Source organism: Otolemur garnettii, unplaced genomic scaffold, assembly GCF_000181295.1.
Source record: "Otolemur garnettii isolate 467f Iridium unplaced genomic scaffold, OtoGar3 scaffold00105, whole genome shotgun sequence".
NCBI lineage: Eukaryota > Metazoa > Chordata > Mammalia > Primates > Galagidae > Otolemur > Otolemur garnettii.
In genome coordinates this window covers 5,779,539-5,786,945 of record NW_003852500.1, presented here as the reverse complement: position 1 = coordinate 5,786,945, position 7,407 = coordinate 5,779,539, and the positions used below count along the sequence as shown (strand labels likewise).

Below are 7,407 nucleotides of genomic sequence, written 5' to 3'. Positions count from 1 at the left end.
GGCAGATATCTGTCATCTCTCAAGCAAAGGAGAGACATGGTCAGATTTGAGTGTTTGAAATCACTGGTGAGTCATTGGTGAGCTCAGCAAGAATGATTTTAATCTGTTATTTGAAGTACAGGCAGGTTGGAGGGAGTGAGATGTGGAGACAACACAATTAATTCTGGATGGAAGCCTGGCTCTAAATGGGAAGTGACAGGCAGGATGGGACCTGGAAGGTGTCCAGGGGTCCCAGGCATTCTTTGGAGGGAAGAGTTAGATGTGTAAATGGAGGACATTAAAGAGAGAGATGGCAGGATGGGCCACCCCAGAATCTGCTTGCAGGATGGCAGAATATACCATCTGTCAACCTTAAATAATAAGGTTCAGAAAATATAGTGAACATAGAGTTTATTTGACCACAAAGTTTGAAGATAGCCACCTGGGAAACACAGACTCCAAACCAATGGAGTCAGTGTTCCAAAGTGGTGAAGTTCAGATTTCACTTACACAGGCAGTAATAGGGTTGCAACATTTCAATACAAGGTCAATACCTACGCTACAGTAATTTGGTTACAGCTTGCTACATTCCAAGAAAGATTTCTTGAACATTCTGCAAGGAAGGGTTATGAGCTGGAGGGAGACTTTTCTCTGGTGCCGCAATGCTTTTCTTAATCATTTACAGAAAAAAAAAAAAAAAAAAGGAAACTGTGGTTGCATGGGTGTGACTCAGGCCACATAGCCATATTCCTCTCAAGGCTCAAAATAAGATAAAGCTCCAACATCTTTAAGTTTGAATTACTTAATTTCACACATCCCAAAATATGCTTTTTTGGCATGAGGATTATTTTGAGCTGATTATTTAGAGAAACAGCAGACTTAAGAGAAGCTCTAAAATGAATGGGTAAATTACCTTTTTATAAGGGAAATTTATAAAGGTAATCTCCATTTCTAAGGGTGTCTTCCTCTCTGTACTAGGACAAGAAGGAAGACTCTAAATCATTGGAGACTAGATCAATGGAGAAGGCCCAGACTTCAATCTGCTTTTCCTGGTCACATCTCCATTGCTGGCTTTCCCAACACTTTTTTCCTTTGTTTTAGCTGAAGATGGTATTTAAGCCCAAGTTTTACTCATCCTGAATTTCTCCCACTTATAGATGAGATGTACGTGCTTTTTTTTTTTTTGAAACAGAGTCTCACTATGTCACCCTTGGTAGAGTGCTGTGGTGTCACAGCTCACAGCAACCTCCAACTCCTCTGGGCTTAGGTGAGTCTCTTGCCTCAGTCTCCGGAGTAGCTGGGATTACAGGTGCCCACCACAACACCCGGCTATTTTTTTGTTGCAGTTTGGCCGGGGCCAGGTCAAATGGGAGAGATGATATCTAGAGCAGAGGGAAAGAGGGTGACCTGGGAGAGAGTGTCCTCCACTGTGATAGGAGGGAAGGAAGGAAGTGCGCCAACGAAGGCGTGAATTTGGGGATAAAGGTGGACACAGTTCTTATGATGGTTCCAAATTTCCCTATGAGGTGAAAGAGGAAGAGAAATAGATAGAGGGTTGGGGGTTTGGAAAGGCCTAGAGGAGGTGAAATTCTCAGGACTGTTTGTAGACTTAGAAAAGAGGACGTTGAAAAGCTCAAGCCATAAGAGAAGGGAGTCATGAATAGGCTCTATTATACAAATTAAGATTTGTCTCCATCAAAAGACTGCGAAAAGGGAGTAAAAATACAAGCCACACATGGGAGAAGATATTTGTAACACATTTATACCTCATTGCACTAGGACCTAAGCTATATAGAAATCTCTTAAATCAATAAGAAAAAGAATAAACAATGGAAAGCTGAGCAAAGATCCAGCAAGTCCAGTAGTGAGTACACAGCCACAGGAGACGAAATCAGTACGTTGAAGAGACCTCTGCGCTCCCAGGTTTATACAGCATTGTTCACAATAGCCAAGATATGAAATCTTATAGGTGTCCATCAGCGAAAAATGTGTGGGGAAATGTGGTATATATCCGCTATGAAATAGTATTCGTCTATACCAAAGAAGGAAATCCAATCATTTGCAACAACACGGATGAACTGGGAAGACATTATGTTACGTGAAACAAATACAGCATGATTCCACTTATAGGCAGAATCTAAAAATGTTGATGTCATATAAACAGAGACTTAGAATGGTGGCTACCAGGGGCTGGGGGTGGGGAGTGTTGGGGAAATGTTGGTCAAACAATATAAAATTTTCTGGCTCAGCACCTATAGCAAAGTAGTTTTGGTGCCAGCTACATACATCGAGGCTGGCGGATTCAAAAGTGACCCGGGCCAGCTAAAGAACAATGACAACTGCAACAAAAAATAGACGGGTGTTGTGGTGAGTGCCTGTAGTCCCGGCTACTTGGGAGGCCGAGGCAAGAGAATCACTCAAGCCCAAGAGCTTGAGGTTGCTGTGAGCTGTGACACCGCATTACTCTACTGAGGGCAACAAAGTGAGACTCTGTCTCAGAAAAAAAAAAGATATAAAATTTTGGTTAGATAGGGGGAATAAGCTCAGGAGATCTATTATACAACATGGCTACTATAGTTGATAACTATGTATTGTATTCTTTAATATTGCTAACAGAGGCTGGGCATGGTGGGTGGATAGCTTGAGCTCAGGAGTTCAGGACTAGCCTGAGTAAGAGAGAGACTGTCTCTACTGAAAATAGAAAAACTAGCTGGGCATCTTAGCAAGTGCCTATTGTCCCAGCTACCTGGGAGGCTGAGGCAGGAGGATGACTTGAACCCAAGAGTTTGAGGTTGCTGTGAGCTATGATTATGCCACTGCGCTCTACTACCCAGGGCAACAGACTGAGACTTTGTCTCAGGAAAAAATAAAAAATAAAAACAAAAAAGAAAATTACTAAGAGTGAATTTTAAGTGTTCTCACCACCAATAAATGATAAGTACATGAGGTAATACATTTGTTAATTAGTTTGATTTAGCCATTCCACATGTATATATGTTTCAAAACAACACATTTACACAATAAATGTATATGATACTGGTCAACTAAAAATAAGTGAAAAAAATCATTATTCGGGTGGTGCCTGTGGCTCAAAAGGGTAGGGCACCGGTCCCATATGCCAGAGGTGGCGGGTTCAAACCCAGCCCTGGCCAAAAACTGCAAAAAAAAAAGTATTCAAGGTGAAAGAAGTCAGTCACAAAAGGCCACATATTATATGGTTCTTAGAATGGATAAATCTATAAAGACAGAAAGCAGATTAACATGCTGGGCATGGTGGCTCACACCTGTAATCCCAGCACACTGGGAAGCTGAGGTGGGGAGATCACTTGAGGTCAGGAGTTTGAGACCAGCTTGGGCATCATAACAAGCCCCCATGTCTACAAAAAATAGAACAATTAGCCAGGCATCGTGATATGTGCCTGTAGTCCTGCTTATCTGGGAGGTTGTGGCAGGAAGATATGCTTGAACCCAGGAGTTTGAGGTTGCAGTGACAGAGTGTGACTCTGGCCCCTCCCCAAAGAAAGCATATTAATGGTTGCTAAGGACTAGGAGGAGATGGAGGGAGGTTGGGGGATGACAGCTAAATGGGTCAGGGTTTCTTCAGTTATTCCAGAAACTGCACATACACATTTTCTATACTCCTCTGTACATAGGACACATCTCACAGTTTAAGAAAAGGAGAGACCGGGCTCAGTGGCTCATGCCTGTAATCCCAGCAATCTGGGAGGCTAAAGCAGGTGGACTGCTTGAGCTCAGGGGTCCAAGAGCAGCCTGAGCAAGAGGGCAACCCCTGTCTCTCCTAAAAATAGAAAAAACTAACTGGGTGTGTGGCAGATGTCTGTCGTCCCAGCTGCTTGGGAGGCTGAGGCAAGAGGATTGCTCAAGCCCAAGAGTTTGAGGTTTCTATGACCTATGATGCCACAGCACTCTACCTGGAGCAATAGAGTAATACTCTGTCTCAAAAGAAAAAAAAAAAAAAGGAGAAACAGGAACACAGGAGGGAGGACGAATGACTGAGAAGAGTTGAGTTCTCAGTTCCGCTGTTGAGTTTGTTGTGCATTGGGTATGAGCAGGGCCATGCAGTTTCCTCTGGTGCACCAAGATACCTGAGGGGGACACCTGGAGAAGGTAGAGCTGACTTCATGGGAGACCTGAAGGTATAAGAGAGGGAATGCAGGGTATTGATGGGAGAACAACCGAAAGCTTGTTCTGTGGAAACAGATCTGAGTGGGCTGGGATGCAGAGTCACAAGGGGCAAAGCTGAAGTCCTGGGAAGCCCTGGGTTGGGGGCAATCAGTGACCTGGTGCAGTGGATGATCTGTGGAGCACAGAGCTGCCAGTGGGTGCAACGTTGGAGCGGGGAGGTCACCTCAGAGACCTTGAAGGAGGAGAGCATTTTGGCAGGACAGTGGATATACCATTATTTGTTTATCCATTCACTTACTGAAGGGCTTTTGAGTTGTTTCCAGTTTGGGACCATATTAGAGATTTTAAGTCACCTTTCTCAGGAACTGACAGAATACAAGATCCATTCGATTAACAGTATAAAAAATTTGAGCTTGATTATGTAACAGTGCGTGGCTAAAATGTCATGGACCGGCTCGGCGCCTGTGGCTCAAGTGGCTAAGGCGCCAGCCACGTACACCCAAGGTGGCAGGTTTGAATCCAGCCTGGCCCGCCAAATAACAATGATGGCTGCAACCAAAAAATAGCCGGGCATTGTGGTGGGCGCCTGTGGTCCCAGCTACTTGGGAGGCAGAGGCAGAAGACTCACTTGAGCCCAGGAGTTGGAGGTTGCTGTGAGCTGAGATGCCACGGCACTCTACCCAGGGGGACAGCTTGAGGCTCCTGTATAAAAAAAAAAAAAAAAAAATGTCATGGACCTATGTGTGTTAGTTCCCATAGCCTGGAGAAGTCCCTCTACCCCAAAGCCATCCTGATTAGAGCAACTCTCAGAATACTGTGGTATTCTGTTGTGCAGACACACCTTAGGGTATGCTTCCCAGCTCTCCTTGCCTGGCTCACACTTACCACCAGAAAATGCTCCTGCAAGATGTGCTCCCCCATAAGAGGAGACCTGGAGAGGACACTGGGGAAGGCACCTGGCCATAGCAAGCCCTACCTGAAATCTTCACTGGAAGAGTCTCATCATGGAATTGGGCACATGTGTCTGCCTGGGGATGGGGAAGAAAAGCAGGTGGAGTGCTCTGGGCAAGAGGATTAATATGTATTCAGGCTTAGAAACTTGAAGTCCTCCCTGGATTCTCCTTTTTCTCTGATCAAGGTACTTTTGGCCTTATCTAGAGGGCATGTCCAGATGCAAATGATTTTGATCACCATGACTATCCTGGTCTAAGCCACCACTGTCCCTTATTTGACTACAGAGACAGTCTTACAACTGCTTTGTCCAGTTCCCCTGTGTGCCTTACACACTCTCTTCATGGCAACTGGGGCAATGGGGTATTCACTGGCAGCAGTGAACCAGCCTACTGCCCCATAAAAACAGATGTTGCAAAAAGGAGGTAAGCCAAAAACTTGGGGGGGGGGGTAGCAACATCTCAGTAAAAAACAATGACAAAGTATTCACAAAAGCCTCTAATTATATTGGTAAATAAAATTTTTTTTGAGGCAGAGTCTCACTTGTTGCTCTTGGGAGAATGCCATGGCATCACAGCTCACAGAAACCTCAAGCTCTTGGGGTCAAGCAATTCTCTTGTTTTAGCCTTCTGAGTAGCTGGGACTATAGATACCTGCCATAATGCCAGTTGTTTTTAGAGACGAGTTTTGCTCTTGCTCAGGCTGGGCTTGAATCTGTGAGCTCAGGCAATCCACTTGCCTCGGCCTCCCAGAGTGCTACGATTATAGGTATGAGCCACTGGATCCAGACAAAAAAATATTTTTAGCACTCTAGAAGTCCGAGGTGGGTAGATTGCTTGAACTCAGGAGTTTGAGACCAGCCTGGGCAAAAATAAGACCTCATCTCTACTAAAAAGAGAAAAACTAGCCTGGCATCATGATGGGTGCTTGTAGTCCTGGCTACTTAGGAGGCTGAGGCAAGAGGATCACTCAAGCTCAAGAGTTTGAGGCTGCTGTGAGCTATGATGCCATGGCACTGTACCTAGGGTGACAGAGTGAGACTCTGTCCCACCTCCCCCCCAAAATCACCCATTTTGATGTATAGCTGCTTTAAGTCTTTACAAATGCAAAGTCATGTGATCACTACAATAAATCAAGATACAAGAACATTTTCATGTCTTTTCAAGGAAGACGTGGTCACAGGTTGGACGGAGGCGTGCTGTGCTCACTTCTGCTCCTAACTTACCGCTATTTGAGGAACAAGTCTGTCAGGAAGCCGTGCTGCAACCATGGCTTTTATTTTATTTATTTATTTTTATTTATATTTTTAGAGACTGAGTCTCACTTTGTCGCCATTGGTAGAGTGCTGTGTCACAGCTCACAGCAACCTCCAGCTCCTGGGCTTAGGCAATTCTCTTGACTCAGCCTACTGATTAGCTGGGACTACAGGTGCCTACAACAATGCCTGGCTATTTTCTTTTTTTTTTATAGTTTTTTTTTTTTGTTTTTGGCTGAGGCTGAGTTTGGACCCACCACCTCAGGCATATGGTGCTGGCGTCCTACCCTTTTGAGCCACAGGCGCTGCCCCACCTGGCTATTTTCTTATTGCAGTTTGGCTGGGGCTGGGTTTGAACCCACCACCTCAGGCATATGGTGCTGGCGCCCTACCCTTTTGAGCCACAGGCGCTGCCCCACCTGGCTATTTTCTTATTGCAGTTTGGCTGGGGCTGGGTTTGAACCTGCCACTCTCGGTATATGGGGCCAGTGCCCTACTCAAGCACTGCCCACCTGTGGAGCCAGAGGTGGTGATTGACAGAATTAGAATTACTCTCACAGCCAGAATATATAGTCCCTGGAAAAGGTGTGTGTTGACTTGATCAGAGGCCCTAAGGAGAAGAATCTTAAAGTGAAAGGACCAGTTTGGATGCCTACCAAGACTTTGAGATCACTACAAGAAAAACTCCTTGCGATGAAGGTTCTAAGACTTGGGATCACTTCCAGATAAGAATCCACAAGTGACTCATTGACCTGCACAGCCCTTTTGAGATTGTTAAGCAGATTATCTCCATTAGTACTGAGCCAGGAGTTGAGGTTGAAGTCACCATTGCAGATGCTTAAATCAATTGTTTTAATAAATTGATGACAAGTTGCTAAAAAAAAAAATGGCAAAGATGAAATAACAACAGATGCCTCAGAAATTCAAAAAAATGCTTAATGAATAATACAAGAAACTCTATTCTCAGAAATATGAAAATTTGAAGGAAATAGACCAATACTTAGAAGCACACCACCTTCCTAGACTTAGCCAGAATGAAGTGGAAATGTTGAACAGGCCTATATTAAGTTCTGAAA

General features: G+C 44.5%; 1 pseudogene; it reads left to right on the top strand.

The window, feature by feature from the left end:
- Window positions 1–5,434: 5,434 nt before the first annotated feature.
- On the top strand, window positions 5,435–7,173 carry LOC100943678 (annotated as a pseudogene).
- The last annotated feature ends 234 nt before the right edge of the window (window positions 7,174–7,407 follow it).